Raw genomic sequence first — 19880 nt, forward strand, 5'->3', positions numbered from 1 at the left:
ACCGACCCCCGGGGAGACAGCCCCCCCCCCTCTCACCACTGACCCCCGGGGGGACAGCCCCCTCTCTCACCACCGACCCCCGGGGACAGCCCCCTCTCTCAGCACCGACCCCCGGGGGGACAGCCCCCTCTCTCAGCACCGACCCCCGGGGAGACAGCCCCCTCTCTCACCACCGACCCCCGGGGGGACAGCCCCCTCTCTCAGCACCGACCCCCGGGGAGACAGCCCCCTCTCACCACCGACCCCCCGGGGGACAGCCCCCTCTCTCACCACCGACCCCCGGGGGGACAGCCCCCTCTCTCAGCACCGACCCCCGGGGGACAGCCCCCTCTCTCACCACCGACCCCCCGGGGGACAGCCCCCTCTCTCAGCACCGACCCCCGGGGAGACAGCCCCCTCTCACCACCGATCCCCCCGGGGGGACAGCCCCCTCTCACCACCGACCCCCGGGGGACAGCCCCCTCTCTCACCACCGACCCCCGGGGGACAGCCCCCCTCTCACCACCGACCCCCGGGGGACAGCCCCCCTCTCACCACCGACCCCCCGGGGGACAGCCCCCTCTCTCACCACCGACCCCCGGGGGACAGCCCCCTCTCTCAGCACCGACCCCCGGGGGACAGCCCCCTCTCACCACCGACCCCCGGGGGACAGCCCCCTCTCACCACCGACCCCCGGGGGACAGCCCCCTCTCACCACCGACCCCCGGGGCCAGCCACCTCTCACCACTGATCCCCCGGGGGACAGCCCCCTCTCACCACCGACCCCCGGGGGACAGCCCCCTCTCTCACCACCGACCCCCGGGGGACAGCCCCCTCTCACCACCGACCCCCGGGGGACAGCCCCCTCTCTCACCACCGACCCCCGGGGGACAGCCCCCTCTCACCACCGACCCCCGGGGGGACAGCCCCCTCTCACCACCGACCCCCGGGGGACAGCCCCCTCTCTCACCACCGACCCCCGGGGGACAGCCCCCTCTCTCACCACCGACCCCCGGGGGACAGCCCCCTCTCTCACCACCGACCCCCGGGGGACAGCCCCCTCTCTCACCACCGACCCCCGGGGGACAGCCCCCTCTCACCACCGACCCCCGGGGGGACAGCCCCCTCTCACCACCGACCCCCGGGGGACAGCCCCCTCTCACCACCGACCCCCGGGGGGCAGCCCCCTCTCTCACCACCGACCCCCGGGGGACAGCCCCCTCTCTCACCACCGACCCCCGGGGGCAGCCCCCCCTCTCACCACCGACCCCCGGGGGGACAGCCCCCTCTCTCACCACCGACCCCCGGGGGACAGCCCCCTCTCTCACCACCGACCCCCGGGGGCAGCCCCCTCTCTCACCACCGACCCCCGGGGGACAGCCCCCTCTCACCACCGACCCCCGGGGGGACAGCCCCCTCTCACCACCGACCCCCGGGGGACAGCCCCCTCTCACCACCGACCCCCGGGGGGCAGCCCCCTCTCTCACCACCGACCCCCGGGGGACAGCCCCCTCTCTCACCACCGACCCCCGGGGGCAGCCCCCCCTCTCACCACCGACCCCCGGGGGGACAGCCCCCTCTCTCACCACCGACCCCCGGGGGACAGCCCCCTCTCTCCACCGACCCCCGGGGGGACAGCCCCCTCTCACCACCGACCCCCGGGGGACAGCCCCCCCTCTCACCACCGACCCCCGGGGGCAGCCCCCCCTCTCACCACCGACCCCCGGGGGGACAGCCCCCTCTCTCACCACCGACCCCCGGGGGACAGCCCCCTCTCTCCACCGACCCCCGGGGGACAGCCCCCTCTCTCCACCGACCCCCGGGGGGACAGCCCCCTCTCTCCACCGACCCCCGGGGGGACAGCCCCCTCTCTCACCACTGATCCCCCGGGGGACAGCCCCCTCTCACCACCGACCCCCGGGGGGACAGCCCCCTCTCACCACCGACCCCCGGGGGGACAGCCCCCTCTCACCACCGACCCCCGGGGGACAGCCCACCCTCTCACCACCGACCCCCGGGGGACAGCCCCCTCTCACCACCGACCCCCGGGGGACAGCCCCCTCTCTCACCATCGACCCCCGGGGGACAGCCCCCCCCTCTCACTCACCCTCAGCAGCTTCCATCTCCCGCCGCTGACTTTCCGCCATTTGCTTTTCTTTCAACAACGGTCAACATCCGGGGATTTATGACATGCGCAGTGGGGTCTCAGAGCGCGCTCGGGGATCGATGTGCTCAGTCGCTGCTATTGGGTGAAGGCAGCGGATTGACAGCAGGCTGACCAATCGCGGCCGTGCACAGCTCCAGAACGCCCCGCCCACTCCCACAGCGGGAGGCGGGACCGGTTCCAGTCACGTGGTTCCGGTAAATGCCCCAGCGCGTGTGACTCCGTAACCTAGCAACCCGAGCTGTGTGACGTATGAACCTGGCAACGCAGTGTGTGTGACGTCTTGTAAGCTGTGATACATGTCTGTGTACAGGCTGTGTGTGTGATATATGTCTGTGTACGGGCTGTGTGTGTGATACATGTCTGTGTACAGGCTGTGTGTGTGATACATGTCTGTGTACGGGCTGTGTGTGTGATACATGTCTGTGTACGGGCTGTGTGTGTGATACATGTCTGTGTACGGGCTGTGTGTGTGATACATGTCTGTGTACAGGCTGTGTGTGTGATACATGTCTGTGTACGGGCTGTGTGTGTGATACATGTCTGTGTACGGGCTGTGTGTGTGATACATGTCTGTGTACAGGCTGTGTGTGTGATACATGTCTGTGTACGGGCTGTGTGTGTGATATATGTCTGTGTACGGGCTGTGTGTGTGATATATGTCTGTGTACGGGCTGTGTGTGTGATATATGTCTGTGTACGGGCTGTGTGTGTGATACATGTCTGTGTACGGGCTGTGTGTGTGATACATGTCTGTGTACGGGCTGTGTGTGTGATACATGTCTGTGTACAGGCTGTGTGTGTGATACATGTCTGTGTACGGGCTGTGTGTGTGATATATGTCTGTGTACAGGCTGTGTGTGTGATACATGTCTGTGTACGGGCTGTGTGTGTGATACATGTCTGTGTACAGGCTGTGTGTGTGATACATGTCTGTGTACGGGCTGTGTGTGTGATACATGTCTGTGTACGGGCTGTGTGTGTGATACATGTCTGTGTACGGGCTGTGTGTGTGATACATGTCTGTGTACGGGCTGTGTGTGTGATATATGTCTGTGTACACGCTGGGTGTGTGATATATGTCTGTGTACAGGCTGTGTGTGTGATACATGTCTGTGTACGGGCTGTGTATGTGATACATGTCTGTGTACGGGCTGTGTGTGTGATACATGTCTGTGTACGGGCTGTGTGTGTGATACATGTCTGTGTACGGGCTGTGTGTGTGATACATGTCTGTGTACAGGCTGTGTGTGTGATACATGTCTGTGTACGGGCTGTGTGTGTGATATATGTCTGTGTACGGGCTGTGTGTGTGATATATGTCTGTGTACGGGCTGTGTGTGTGATATATGTCTGTGTACGGGCTGTGTGTGTGATACATGTCTGTGTACGGGCTGTGTGTGTGATACATGTCTGTGTACGGGCTGTGTGTGTGATACATGTCTGTGTACAGGCTGTGTGTGTGATACATGTCTGTGTACGGGCTGTGTGTGTGATATATGTCTGTGTACAGGCTGTGTGTGTGATACATGTCTGTGTACGGGCTGTGTGTGTGATACATGTCTGTGTACAGGCTGTGTGTGTGATACATGTCTGTGTACGGGCTGTGTGTGTGATACATGTCTGTGTACGGGCTGTGTGTGTGATACATGTCTGTGTACGGGCTGTGTGTGTGATATATGTCTGTGTACACGCTGGGTGTGTGATATATGTCTGTGTACAGGCTGTGTGTGTGATACATGTCTGTGTACGGGCTGTGCATGTGATACATGTCTGTGTACGGGCTGTGTGTGTGTGTGATATATGTCTGTGTACGGGCTGTGTGTGCGATACATGTCTGTGTACAGGCTGTGTGTGTGATATATGTCTGTGTACCGGCTGTGTGTGTGATACATGTCTGTGTACGGGCTGTGTGTGTGATATATGTCTGTGTACCGGCTGTGTGTGTGATATATGTCTGTGTACGGGCTGTGTGTGTGATACATGTCTGTGTACGGGCTGTGTGTGCGTGATATATGTCTGTGTACGGGCTGTGTGTGTGATATATGTCTGTGTACGGGCTGTGTGTGTGATACATGTCTGTGTACGGGCTGTGTGTATGATATATGTCTGTGTACAGGCTGTGTGTGTGATACATGTCTGTGTACGGGCTGTGTGTGTGTGTGATATATGTCTGTGTACGGGCTGTGTGTGTGTGATATATGTCTGTGTACGGGCTGTGTGTGTGATACATGTCTGTGTACGGGCTGTGTGTGTGTGATATATGTCTGTCTACGGTCTGTGTGTGTGATATATGTCTGTCTACGGTCTGTGTGTGTGATACATGTCTGTGTACGGACTGTGTGTGTGATACATGTCTGTCTACGGTCTGTGTGTGTGATACATGTCTGTGTACGGGCTGTGTGTGTGATATATGTCTGTCTATGGTCTGTGTGTGTGATATATGTCAGTGTACGGGCTGTGTGTGTGATATATGTCTGTGTGTGTGAGATATATGTCTGTGTACGGGCTGTGTGTGTGATATATGTCTGTGTACGGGCTGTGTGTGTGTGATATATGTCTGTGTACGGGCTGTGTGTGTGATACATGTCTGTGTACGGGCTGTGTGTGCGTGATATATGTCTGTGTACGGGCTGTGTGTGTGATATATGTCTGTGTACGGGCTGTGTGTGCGATACATGTCTGTGTACGGGCTGTGTGTATGATATATGTCTGTGTACAGGCTGTGTGTGTGATACATGTCTGTGTACGGGCTGTGTGTGTGTGTGATATATGTCTGTGTACGGGCTGTGTGTGTGTGATATATGTCTGTGTACGGGCTGTGTGTGTGATACATGTCTGTGTACGGGCTGTGTGTGTGTGATATATGTCTGTCTACGGTCTGTGTGTGTGATATATGTCTGTCTACGGTCTGTGTGTGTGATACATGTCTGTGTACGGACTGTGTGTGTGATACATGTCTGTCTACGGTCTGTGTGTGTGATACATGTCTGTGTACGGGCTGTGTGTGTGATATATGTCTGTCTATGGTCTGTGTGTGTGATATATGTCAGTGTACGGGCTGTGTGTGTGATATATGTCTGTGTGTGTGAGATATATGTCTGTGTACAGGCTGTGTGTGTGATATATGTCTGTGTACGGGCTGTGTGTGTGATATATGTCTGTGTACGGGCTGTGTGTGTGTGATATATGTCTGTTTACGGGCTGTGTGTGTGATATATGTCTGTGTACGGGCTGTGTGTGTGTGATATATGTCTGTGTACGGGCTGTGTGTGTGATATATGTCTGTCTACGGTCTGTGTGTGTGATACATGTCTGTGTACGGGCTGTGTGTGTGTGATACATGTCTGTGTACGGGCTGTGTGTGTGATATATGTCTGTGTACAGGCTGTGTGTGTGATATATGTCTGTCTACGGTCTGTGTGTGTGATACATGTCTGTGTACGGGCTGTGTGTGTGATACATGTCTGTGTACGGGCTGTGTGTGTGATATATGTCTGTGTATGGGCTGTGTGTGTGATATATGTCTGTCTACGGTCTGTGTGTGTGATACATGTCTGTGTACGGACTGTGTGTGTGATACATGTCTGTCTACGGGCTGTGTGTGTGATACATGTCTGTGTGCAGGCTGTGTGTGTGATATATGTCTGTGTACGGGCTGTGTGTGTGTGATATATGTCTGTGTACGGGCTGTGTGTGTGACATATGTCTGTGTACGGGCTGTGTGTGTGATATATGTCTGTGTATGGGCTGTGTGTGTGATATATGTCTGTCTACGGTCTGTGTGTGTGATACATGTCTGTGTACGGACTGTGTGTGTGATACATGTCTGTCTACGGGCTGTGTGTGTGATACATGTCTGTGTGCAGGCTGTGTGTGTGATATATGTCTGTGTACGGGCTGTGTGTGTGTGATATATGTCTGTGTACGGGCAGTGTGTGTGATATATGTCTGTGTACGGGCTGTGTGTGTGATATATGTCTGTCTACGGTCTGTGTGTGTGATACATGTCTGTACGGGCTGTGTGTGTGATATATGTCTGTCGACGGTCTGTGTGTGTGATACATGTCTGTACGGGCTGTGTGTGTGATATATGTCTGTCTACGGTCTGTGTGTGTGATACATGTCTGTGTACGGGCTGTGTGTGTGATATATGTCTGTGTACGGGCTGTGTGTGTGATATATGTCTGTCTACGGTCTGTGTGTGATACATGTCTGTGTACGGGCTGTGTGTGTGATACATGTCTGTCTACGGGCTGTGTGTGTGATACATGTCTGTGTGCGGGCTGTGTGTGTGATATATGTCTGTGTACGGGCTGTGTGTGTGATATATGTCTGTACGGGCTGTGTGTGTGATATATGTCTGTCTACGGTCTGTGTGTGTGATACATGTCTGTACGGTCTGTGTGTGTGATACATGTCTGTGTACGGTCTGTGTGTGTGATACATGTCTGTGTACGGGCTGTGTGTGTGATATATGTCTGTGTACGGGCTGTGTGTGTGATATATGTCTGTACGGGCTGTGTGTGTGATATATGTCTGTCTACGGTCTGTGTGTGTGATACATGTCTGTACGGGCTGTGTGTGTGATATATGTCTGTCTACGGTCTGTGTGTGTGATATATGTCTGTGTGTGTGATATATGTCAGTGTACGGGCTGTGTGTGATATATGTCTGTGTGTGTGAGATATATGTCTGTGTACAGGCTGTGTGTGTGATATATGTCTGTGTGTGTGATATATGTCAGTGTACGGGCTGTGAGTGTGATATATATCTGTGTACTGGTTGTGAGTGTGATATATGTCTGTGTACGGGCTGTGTGTGAGATATATGTCTGTGTACGGGCTGTGTGTATGAGATATACAGAAACATAGAAACTAGGAGCAGTAATAGGCCATTCGGCCCTTGGAGTCTGAAACACGATTCAATATGATCATAGCTGATCCTCTATCTCAACACCATAGTCCCGCTTTTTCCCCATACCCCTTGATGTCTTTTGTTTCGAGAAATCTATCTATCTCCCTCTTAAATATATTCAGTGAGTTGGCCTCCACAGCCTTCTGTGGTAGAGAATTCCACAGGTTCACCACCGTCTGAGTGAAAAAAATTCTCATCTCGGTCCTAAATTCCCTACCCCCGTATCCTGAGACTGTGACCCCTTATTCTGGACTTCCCACCCAGGGGAAACATCTTCCCAGCATTCAGTCTATCCAACCCAATCAGAATTTTATATATTTCAATGAGAATCCCCTCTCATTCTTCCAAGCTCTGGTGACTGCAGGCCGATTGGACCCAATCTCTTCTCATATGACAGTCCTGCCATCCGAGGAATCAGTCTGGTTAACCTTCGCTGTACTCCCTCCATGACAAGTATATCCTTTCTTAGGTAAGGAGACCAAAACTGCACACAATACTCCAGGTGTGGTCGCACCAAGGCCCTGTATAACTGTAGTAATACATCCTTGCTCCTGTACTCAAATCCTCTTGCAATGAGGCCAACATACCATTTGCCTTCCAAACTGCTTGCTGCACCTGCATGTTTGCTTTCAATGACTGGTGTACAAGGACACCCAGGTCCCTCTGTACATCAACACTTCGCAAGCCATCATTTGTTCGGGCTGTGTGTGTGAGATATGTGTCTGTGCGAGATCTGTGTCTGTGCATGGTCTGTGTGTGTGATATATGTCTGTGTACAGGCTGTGTGTGTGTGATATGTCTGTGTACAGGCTTTGTGTGTGATATATGTCTGTGTACAGGCTGTGTGTGTTATATATGTCTGTGTACGGGCTGTGCGTGTGTGTGATATATGTCTGTGTGCGGGCTGTGTGTGCGATATATGTCTCTGCACAGGTTATGTGTGTGATAAATGTCTGTGTATGGGCTGTGTCTGCGATATATATCTGTGTGCGGGCTGTGTGTGCAATATATGTCTGTGTACGGGCTGTGTGTGTGTGATATATGTCTGTTTATAGTCTGTGTGTGTGATATATGTCTGTGTATGGGCTGTGTGTGTGATATATGTCTGTACGGGCTGTGTGTGAGATATATGTCTGTAAATGGGCTGTGTGTGTGATATATGTCTGTACAGGCTGTGTGTGAGATATATGTCTGTAAATGGGCTGTGTGTGTGTGATATATGTCTGTGTACAGGCTGTGTGTGTTATATATGTCTGTGTACATGCTGTGTGTGTTATATATGTCTGTGTACTGGCTGTGTGTGTTATATATGTCTGTGTACGGGCAGTGCGTGTGTGTGATATATGTCTGTGTATTGCTGTGTATGTGTGTGTTATATATGTCTGTGTGATATATTGTCTGTGTGTGAGATATATGACTGTACGGGCTGTGCGTGTGTGTGAGATATATGTCTGTGTACAGGCTGTGTATGGGATATATGTCTATGTATAGCCTGTGTGTGTGTGTGAGATATATGTCTGTGTATGGGCTGTGTGTGTGTGCGTGATATATGTATGTGTACGGGCTGTGTGTGTGATATGTCTGTGTATGGGCTGTGTGTGTGTGTGATATATGTCTGTGTACAGGCTGTGTGTGTGTGATGTCTGTGTACGGGCTGTGTGTGTGATATATATCTGTGAACGGGCTGTGTGTGATTATATGCCTGTGTATGGGCTCTGTGTGTGTGATGTGTGTAATATATATGTGTGTATGGGCTGTATGCGCAATATATGTCTGCCTACGGGCTTTGTGTGTGTTTGAGGGGATGACTCTACTTGTGTGTGCATGATATATGTCTGTGCTTATGTCTGTGTTTCTATATTTGTGTCTCTGTCTGCATCTGTGTTCCCCCTGCCCCTTTCTCCGGACCTTTCGAAATACTATTCACGACCAATGTGTCTGGGCCAATCACCTCCCCAGAAAGTGCTGAATTGTAACTTTAATCTGGTGCATTCTGATTAACTTGATTCCTTTCTTTATTTGTTCTTCAAATGTGGGTGGAACTCTCCAGGCCACTATATATTGCCCATCCCTAATCGGACCCGAGAAGTGAGAGTGAGCTGTGTTCTTGAACCGCTGCAGTCCGTGTGCTGAAGGTGCTCCCACAGTGCTGTTAGGGAGGGAGTGCCAGGATTTTGACCCAGTGACTATGAAGCAACAACCGATATATTTCCAAGTCAGGATGGTGAGTAACTTGGAGGGGAACTTGCAGATGATGCTGTTTCCATGCGCTTGCTGCCCTTGTCCTTCTAGGTAGTAGGGCTCGCGGGTTTGGGAGGTGCTGACAACGAAGCCTTGGTGAGTTGCTGCAGTGCATCTTGTAGATGTTACACACTGCAGCCACGGTGCGCCGGTGGTGGAGGGAGTGAATGTTTAATGTGGTGGATGCAGGGCCAATCAAGTGGGCTGCTTTGTCCTTAAAAAAGGAGGCAGACAAAAAGCAGGAAACTATAGATTAATTATCCTAACATCTGTCATTGGGAAAATGCTGGTGTCCGTTATTAAGGAAGCAGTAGCAGGACATTTGGAAAAGCATAATACAATCAAGCAGAGTCAGCATGGTTTTATGTAAGGGGACTCTCATTTCACAAATGTGCTGGAGCACTTTGAGGATGTAATGAGCAGAGTGGATAAGGGCGAACCAGTAGATATGGTGTATTTGGACATCCAGCAGGCATTTGACAAGATAAAAGTTCACGGGGTTGGGGGTAATATATTAGCATGGATAGAGGATTGGTTAACTAACAGAAAACAGAGAGTTGGAATAATGGTTCATTTTCGGGTTGGCAATCAGTAACTAGTGAGGTGCCGCAGGGATTGGTGCTGGGTCCTCAACTATTTACAATCTATATTAATGACTCGGATGAGGGGATCAAGTGTAATGTAGCCATGTTTCCTGATGATACAAAGATGGGTGGGAAAGCAAATTGTGAGGAGGACACAAACAATCTACAAAGGAATATAGACAGATTAAGTGAGTGGGCAAAAATTTGGCACATGGAGTATAATGTGGGAAAATGTGAGGTTATCCACTTTGGTAGAAAAAATAGAAAAGCAAATTATAATTTAAATGGATAAAAATTGCAAAATGCTGCAGTACAGAGGGTCCTGGGGGTCCTTGTGCATGAAACACAAAAAGTCAGTATGCAGGTACAGCAAGTAATCAGGAAGGCAAATGGAATGTTGGCCTTTATTGCAAGGGGGATAGAGTATAAAAGCAGAGAAGTCCTGCTACAACTATACAGGGTATTGGTGAGACCAAACCTAGCGTACTGTGTACAGTTTTGATCTCCTTATTTAAGGCGGGATATACTTACATTGGAGACAGTTCAGAGAAGCTTCACTAGTTTGATTCCTGAGGTGAAGGGATTGACTTATGAAGAAAGGTTGAGCAGGTTGGGCCTATACTCATTGGAGTTTGGAAGAATGAGAGATGATCTTATTGAAACATATAAGATACTGAGGGGGTTCGACAAGGTAGATGCAGAGAGAGTGTTTCCTCTCGTGGGGAAATCTAGAACTAGGGGCATAGTTTGAGAATAAAGGGTCACCGATTTAAAACGGAGATGTGGAGACATTTCTTTTCTCAGAGGGTCATAAATGTTTGGAATTCTCTATCCCAGAGAGCTGTGGAGGTTGGGTCATATTTAAGGTGGAGATAGACAGATTTTTGAGCGATAATGGAGTGAAGGGTTATGGGGAGCGGGCAGGGAAGTGGAGCTGTGCCCAAGACCAGATCAGCCGTGATCTTATTGCATGGCAGAGCATGCTCGAGTGGACGATGGCCTACACCTGCTCCTATTTCTTATGTATTTTAAAGAGTGAAGTATGGATGCAAACACAATAAGCGTTATTTTTTTACCTGACCCTATTTCCATTGATTAATTGGTGAAATATCTCGAATAGTAAACTCCAGCCCAATTATATGGGTGATCAGTATAAGCAGAAAGCAAGCCCAACTGTCAGAATGGGAACGATTCAGTCTGGGACAACAGCAGAATCCAAAGCCTGAAGTCACTTGTGAACTCACTGGTGCCTCAGCAGGTCAGATAACTGAGTGTATCCCTTCCCACACTCGGAGCAGGTGTACGGCCTCTCTCCAGTGTGAACTCGCTGGTGACTCAGCAGGTTGGATGATCGACTGAATCCCTTCCCACACTCGGAGCAGGTGAATGGTCTCTCCCCAGTGTGAACATCGCTGGTGTGTCAGCAGGTTGGATGATGTCGTGAATCCCTTCCCACACTCGGAGCAGGTGAACAGCCTCTCCCCAGTGTGAACTCGCTGGTGTGTCAGCAGGTTGGATGATGTCGTGAATCCCTTCCCACACTCGGAGCAGGTGAATGGTCTCTCCCCAGTGTGAACATCGCTGGTGTCTCAGCAGGTTGGATGATTGAGTGAATCCCCTCCCACACTCTGAGCAGGTGAACGGCCTCTCCCCAGTATGACTGTGTCGATGAACTTCCAGCTCAGACGGGTAATTGAATCCCTTCCTACAGTCCCCACATTCCTAGTTTCTCCATGCTGCGGGTGTCCTTGTGTCTCTCCAGGTTGGACGAACACTTGAAGCCTTGTCCACACACAGAACACGTGTACGGGTTCTCCCCGCTGTCAATGCTGCAATGTGTTTTCAGGCTGTGTAACTGGTTAAAGCTCTTTCCACAGTCAGTGCACTGGAACACTCTCACTCGGGTATATGTGTCTTGGTGCTTTTCCAGTCACACTGATGTTTGAAATCTGTTCCCAGACAGAACAGACAAACATTTCTCCTTCCACATTCAAAGGCCGATGATATTCAGGTCTTGAGGAATCGAGTGGTTATGTTAGATCTTGACGTGATGTTTGGTTTGTGTTTCCCGTCTACAAATCCTCCCCATTTGATACCCTGGAAAAGGAGTTTACAAAAATCATAACTGCAAGTACAGGACAGAAATTCAGAACAGGCTATTCTAGATTCTATGGAACGTTCTTTTCTCTCTTGTTCCTCCAAAGCTGTAAATCCCCGCCCCATACTCTCATCCCGATCCCGGTCCTGAAATTCAAACACATCGCACGTCTGAAGGAAGCTTGTCCTATGCTCCTAATTATCATCACCATCACTGGCTGGGTTCAGTTCTACACTCACTGGCTCCCCACCCTCTCCTACCCTGAAGGTGCTGACTCTGGCTGGTATTGTTTCTGTCACTCATTGGTCCAATGGGATAGTTTTACATTGCTTCATTAGGATAGATTAGACACTTTATCGGTCACTTTGTGGTATTGTGTGTCAGTGTGTGATTGACAGCTGTTGATAGGACAGACACTGCCACTCACTCTCTGGTACTGTGTGCCAGTCTGGGATTGACAGTTGTGTATAACAAATAGCTGCCACTCACTCTCTGGTCATATATATCAGTTTGGGTATTGTTGTTGACTATAGGATAGATAGTGTACCTGTCACTCTCTGTTACTGTGTGGCAGTGTTTGATTGTCATTGGAATAAAATATGCAGATACTTTAACTCCCATTCTGCAATACAGTGTGACCAAACTGATAAATATATTTTTCCAAAAACGACCTATGTTTTACTCTCTGAAAAAATGCGTCAGTGTGAGATAGAGGGAGAATATACGAAAGACCCCGTCACTCACTCTCTGGTACTGTGTGTCATTGTAGGATAGACAGGTGTTTATAGGACAGACACTCATTCACTCTCTGGAACTGTGTGTCAGTGTAGGATTGACAGCTGTGTATAGGACAGACACTGCCACTCACTCTCTGGAACTGTGTGTCAGTGTAGGATTGACAGCTGTGTATAGGACAGACACTGTCGCTCAATCTCTGGTATTGTGTGTCAGTGTGTGATTGACAACTATTTATAGGACAAACACTGCCACTCACTCTCTGGTACTGTGTGTCAGTGTAGGACTGACAGGTGTGTATAGGACCGACACTGTCACTCACTCTCTGGTACTGTGTGTCAGTGTGTGATTAAGAGGTGTATCTAGGACAGACACTGTCACTCACTCTCTGGTACTGTGTGTCAATGTAGCTTTGATAGGTGTGTATAGGGACAGACACTGTCACTCACTCTCGGGTACTGTGTGTCAGTGTGTGATTGACAGGTGTGTAAAGGACAGACACTGTCACTCACTCTCTGGTACTGTGATTCTGTGTATGATTGACAGGTGTGTATAGGACAGACACTGTCACTCACTCTCTGGTATTGTGTGTCAGTGTGTGATTGACAGCTGTTTATAGGACAAACACTGCCACTCACTCTCTGGTACTGTGTGTCAGTGTGGGACTGACAGGTGTGTATAGGACAGACACAGTCACTCACTCTCTGGTACTGTGAGTCTGTGTGTGATTGACAGGTGTGTATAGGACAGACACTGTCACACACTCTCTGGTACTGTGTGTCAGTGTGTGATTGACAGGTGTGTATAGGACAGACACTGCCACTCACTCTCTGGTACTGTGTGTCAGTGTGTGATTGAGAGGTGTGTATAGGACAGACACTTCCACTCACTCTCTGGTACTGTGGTCAGTGTAGGATTGATAGGTGTGTATAGGATAGAAACTGCCACTCACTCTGTGGTACTGTGTGTCAGTGTGTGATTGACAGGTGTGTATAGGACAGACATTGTCACTCACTCTCTGGTACTGTGTATCATTGTAGGATTGACTGATGAATATGGGATAGACACTGTACCTTTCATTCTCTGATATTGCTATCAGTGCGGGATATATTTGTTCACATAGGATAGATACTGCCTCTCTCATTCTCTGACACTATGTGACAGGTGAGTGTTGGATAGATACTGCCTCTCTCATTCTCTGACACTATGTGACAGGTGAGTGTTGGATAGATACTGCCTCTCTCATTCTCTGACACTATGTGACAGGTGAGTGTTGGATAGATACTGCCTCTGACATTCTCTGACACTATGTGACAGATTCTGATTGACAGGTGAGTGTTGGATAGATACTGCCTCTGACATTCTCTGACACTGTGACAGATTCTGATTGACAGGTGAGTGTTGGATGGACACTGCCACTTTCACGCTCTGATCCACTGACAGGTAAATATAGAATTAATATTGTGGGTGTCTGGTATGGGAGTGTGGATTTGACTGTATCTGTCCATTTCTGGTATGTGAATGAGGGTTTTACTCTGCATGTCAGTTTTTCATCTGAGAATGTGGGCTTTATCCTGTACCTGTCAATTTCTGGTAATTGCCTGTGGGTTTCATTCTGTACCTTTTCATTCCTGGGGTGTGTGTGTGTTTTGTGCTGTATCTGTCCATCTCTGTTCTGTGAATGTGAGCTCTACTCCATACCCATCATTCTCCAGTATGTTAGTATTGTTTTACTGTGGACCATCAATTCCTGATAGAGTATTGGTTTTACTTTCTCACTGTCAATTTGTGTTATGGAGGTGAGTTTTTGCTGAATCTGTCGCTCTCTGGTAAATGAGTCTGAGTTTCACTCTGTATCTATCTGTCTCTGGTATGTGAGTGTGGGCCTTTCTCTGTATCTCTCCATTTCTGTTATGGGAGCCTGGGTTTTATTCTGCACCTGTCAAGTCCTGATATGTGTGTGTGGGCCTTACTCTATACCTGCCAGTTTCTGCTAGATTGAGAGTGGGCTTTCTTTTGTACCTGCCAGTTTCTGGTATGGAAGAGAGGTCTTTATCTTGTTCCTGTCAATTATTGGTCAGTGAGTATTGCCATTTCATTGTATCTGTTAATTTATGTTATGGGAATATGGATTTTAATATGTCAGCCTCTGATGTGCGAGTGTGGGTTTTATACTGTATCTCTCAGTCTCTGATATGCGAGTGTGTGTATTCTGTACGGGACAGGTTTTAGTATGTGTGTGGGGATTTAAGCTGTGTGTCTAAGTTTCTGGTATGTTAGTCTGCCTTTAATTTGTATCTATTAGTCTACGTGGTTTTATGTTTTACACTGCACCTGTCAGTTTCTGGCAAGTGTGTGTGGGTGTTTAATGTACCTGTCAGTGTGATCTGTTTCAATGGTGAAACAGCATCTGATTCTACTGCTCCATGTGGCTGTAAGATTCACAATGTTACTCTGCCACTTCGGGTCACTGTGGGACTGACAGCTTCTGCTGCCTGTGACAATAGGATTGAGGCCAGTTCTGTGTCTCTGCGCTCTGTGAGTGATAATCTACTTACTGTGTGTGAGAAGGAGCTGCCTGCACTGTTCCTTGTGTTCCAAGTGGAGGAAAGTTCACATTTGTTCTGGCTGGTTGAAGATTTTTGTTCTGAAAATAATAATACGAGAAAATTATTAGTTCTAAGATATGGATGCAGGGAGAATATGATGTATCTGAGGGAGTGACAATGTAGCTCTCGATCACAAGCAACATAGTTCTGGAGAACTCAGCTCACCGAAACAATATAACCCGTCTTTAAAATATCTTCTCCCACACTCCTCTCCTGGTGCCTGCAATAGATGCACTTTGTGAAACTCCCCACATCCTCACTGTCAGGCTGTGTTTCCACTGCTCACTGTGCAGGAACAACAGACACGGTGAGATTGGAACTGAATCAGGAACATTCACTACTGATTTGGGGAAAGAAAGCAGCAATGATTTGAAAGAGCGAGGTGGTTTACTTTCTCTGTTATCTTACACTGTCCACACACAGCCCGAGAATGGCCTCTCCCTTCCCCCACTCACACCATGTTCCGGAACTAGTTCCTGCTCCACTCTGCCTCTTACACACAGCCCCCGATGGAACTAAACCAGGAACGTTCACTACTGGTTTGGAGAGAGAAAGCAGTAAATAGCAGATTCTGCCCATTCTGTCTCCCTTACCCTGGACACACACTGTCCACACACAGCCCGAGAATGGCCTCTCCCTTCCCCCACTCACACCACGGACTGACACTGGTTCTTGCTCCACTCTGCCTCTTACACACAGCCCCCGACTCCCCCTGAACTCCCCCTGGACTCAATGCCGATCTCTGAGCCCATCTGCGGACATGCTCCCAAATTGCTGTGCTGCTGTAAGGAGGCTGCTGCTCGCTGCCTTACCCCGGGGCCACGGGGTCTCCATTCCCGGCTGTTTTAAACCATCTTCTTCCACTCACTGAGTGAATGGCGATCACAGGCAGGGGTGGGGGTGGGGGTGGGGAGGGTGCATGTGCTATTGTGCTCACTGGGAATGACACAGGGGGCGAGGCTGAACTGCACATGTGCAGCTCTCTGCAATAATTCAGCCTGTAAAAATCAAAGTGCAATTTTCCCAATTTACTTTTATTAGAATCTGAGCAAACGAACTGGGCCTGGGGGGAAAGGACAGAGAATGATTAAAGCTGGGGGCCTTGTCCCTTGGAGATGCTCAATTTGGGATCATTCCGTGCAGGGTGTTTCTCTCTGTGAGCCCGTCTTCACAAAGCAATCCTACAGAAACATCAGAGGGACGAGGGAGTGGGAGTACTTGCTAGGACCGTGCAGGGGTTAATATCTGACAGAAACAGTCCAAGATCAGTTTAGTTAGAGTAAAACACTCGGTCACTGAGAGTAATACTGAAGTGGATAATCAAGCGGCTATAGAGAGGGAGGGAGGAACATAATACAATCATTATCACCTAATGAAGTATTACTCGGTAAAATAATGGGACTATAGGTGGACAAGTCACCTGGACCAGATCACTTACATCCCAGGGTCTTAAGAGAAATGGCTGGAGAGAACGTGGATGCATTGGGTGTAATCGACCAAAATTCCTTGGATTCTGGGGCGGTCCCAGCAGATTGGAAAACTGCAAATGTAATGCCTCTATTTAAAAAAGGAGGCAAACAAAAAGCAGGAAACTATCGACCAGTTAGCCTAACATCTGTCTTTGGGAAAATGCTGGAGTCCATTATTAAGGAAGCAATCGTGGTACATTTAGCAAAGCATGATTCAATCAAGCAGAGTTAGCATGGCTTTATGAAAGGGAAATCATTTTTGACAAATTTGCTGGAGTTCTTTGAGGATGTAATGAGCAGGGTGGATAAGGGGGAACCAGTGGATGTGGTGTATTTGTATTTCCAGAAGGCATTTGATAAGGTGCCACATAAGAAGTTACTGCACAAGATAAAAGCTCACTCAGTTGGAGGCAGTATATTAGCATGGATAGAGGATAGGTTAACTAACAGAAAACAGAAAGTCGGGATAAATGGGTCATTTTACGGTTGGCAAATGGTGACTCGTGGGCTGCCACAGGGATCGGTGCTGGGTCCTCAACTATTTACAATCTATATTACTGACTTGGATGAAGGGACCGAGTTTAATACAGCCAAGTTTGCTGATGATACAAAGATGGGTGGGAAAGCAAATTGTGAGGACACAATAAAATCTGCAAAGGGATATAGACAGGCTAAATGAGTGAGCAAAAATTTGGCAGAGTAGTATAATGTGAGAAAATATGAGGCAGAAATAATAGAGAAGCAAATTTAAATTTAAATGGAGAAAAATTGCAAACTGCTACAGTAGAGAGAGACCTGGGGGTCTTTGTGCATAAAACACAAAAAGTTAATGTGCAGGTACAGCAAGTAATCAGGAAGGCAAATGGAATGTTGTCCTTTATTGCAAGGGGGATAAAGCAGAGAAGTCCTGCTACAACTGTACAGGATATTGGTGAGGCAACACCTGGAGTACTGCGTGCAGTTTTGGTCTCTGCATTTAAGGAAGGATATACTTGCATTGGAGGCTGTTCAGAGTTTGATTCCGGAGATGAAGGGGTTGTTTTATGAGGATAGGTTGAGTAGGTTGGGCCAATACACGTTGGAATTCAGAAGACTGAGAGGTAATTTTATTGAAACATATGATAACGAGGGGGCTCGACAAGGTGGATCCAGAGAGGATATTTCCACTCATAGGGGAAACTAAAACTAGGGGACATAATCTCAGAATAAAGGGCCGCCGATTTAAAACTGAGATGAGGAGAAATTTCTTCGATCAGAGGGTTGTAAATCTATAGAATTCTCTGCCCCAGAGAGCTGTGGAGGCTGAGTCTTTGAATATATTTAAGGCAGAAATAGATAGATTTTTGAGCAATAAGAGAGTAAAGGGTTATGGGGAGCGGGCAGGGAAGTGGAGCTGAGTCCATGATCAGATCAGCCATGATCTTATTGAATGGCGGAGCAAGCTCAAGGGGCCGTATAGATAGGAATAGTGCAATCAAGCAGACGCAACATGGATTCGTGAAGGGGAAATCATGTTTAACTAATTTACTGGAATTCTTTAAGGATATAACGAGCATGGTGGATAGAGGTGTACCAATGGATGTGGTGTATTTAGATTTCCAAAAGGCATTCGATAAGGTGCCACACAAAAGGTTACTGCAGAAGATAAAGGTACGCGGAGTCAGAGGAAATGTATTAGCATGGATCGAAAATTGGCTGGCTAACAGAAAGCAGAGAGTCGGGATAAATGGGTCCTTTTCGGGTTGGAAACCGGTGGTTAGTGGTGTGCAACAGGGATCGGTGCTGCGACCACAACTGTTTACAATATACATAGATGACCTGGAAGAGGGGACAGAGTGTAGTGTAACAAAATTTGCAGATGACACAAAGATTAGTGGGAATGCGGGTTGTGTAGAGGACACAGAGAGGGTGCAAAGAGATTTAGATAGGTTAAGCGAATGGGAAAAGGTTTGGCAGATGGAATACAATGTTGGAAAATGTGAGGTCATCCACCTTGGGAAAAAAAACAGTAAAAGGGAATATTATTTGAATGGGGAGAAATTACAACATGCTGCGGTGCAGAGGGACCTGGGTGTCCTTGTGCATGAAACTCTTTTTGGGATCAAACAAAAAACATTAAACCGTGCCCCCCCCTAATCTGGGGGAAACACCAACCATTTACAAGGCTTTTTTTTTTTCCTTTTTTTTTTCCCTCCAAGTGCCCCCTATAAAAGGGGAGGGGGACACTAAAAGCACCGGCAATTAAAGCAAATTAAACTTTAAAACATAAAATCAAATTAAAATTTGGTTGCCGGGTGTGATGATGCACGACAGTCCCTCCGGTGCCCACCTCTCGCGGAAGGCCGCGAGCGTACCGGTGGACACCGCGTGCTCCATCTCCAAGGACACCCTGGACCGGATGTATGCGTGGAAGAGAGGCAGGCAGTCTGGCTGAATGACCCCCTCGACCGCCCGCTGCCTGGACCGGCTGATGGCCCCCTTGGCCGTGCCCAGGAGCAGTCCTACGAGGAGGCCCTCGGACCTACCCACTCCCCTCCACACAGGGTGCCCGAAGATCAGGAGTGTGGGACTGAAGTGCAGCCAGAATTTCAGGAGCAGCCCCTTTAAATAACAGAACAAGGGCTGCAACCTCGTGCCCTCAATAAAAATATGGATCACGGACTCTTCCAGACCGCAGAAATTGCAGGTGGCCTGGGAGCCCGTGAACCGGCTTAAAAATTTATTGCACGGCACTGCTCCATGCACCACCCTCCAGGCCAAGTCCCCAACAAATAGTGGGAGGACCCCCGCGTAGAGTGCCCTCCATCGGGGACCCCCGCCTCCTCCGGATGGAAAGATGGTACGCCATCGCATGTCCGAACGGCAGGCGCGGATGGAAAAGTTGAGAGTGTGCAGGAGCAACCCGTACAGGAAACCCCTCCGCGCGGAACTGAAAGGAACGGAGGTGATTTTCCCAAGGCGACTCAAGTTGTGAGGCGCCAGCCGCCAAGGGAGGTTCCGGGGTTTGGCGCCGATGAGGAATTCCTTCCGGACGGGGGTCAGTTCGGACGGGATCTCCCCACATGCTTGAGCCTCCTCGATGCA

The 19880-nt window shown here is 49.5% G+C and overlaps 1 protein-coding gene across 1 annotated transcript in view; it reads left to right on the forward strand.

Moving 5' to 3' along the window:
• Nucleotides 1-19880, forward strand: part of LOC139248232 (zinc finger protein 84-like) — a 1036220-nt gene that overhangs the window by 361381 nt on the left and 654959 nt on the right. The window lies entirely within an intron of this gene.

The sequence above is a fragment of the Pristiophorus japonicus genome, unplaced genomic scaffold, assembly GCF_044704955.1.
Source record: "Pristiophorus japonicus isolate sPriJap1 unplaced genomic scaffold, sPriJap1.hap1 HAP1_SCAFFOLD_29, whole genome shotgun sequence".
Taxonomy (NCBI): Eukaryota; Metazoa; Chordata; class Chondrichthyes; family Pristiophoridae; genus Pristiophorus; species Pristiophorus japonicus.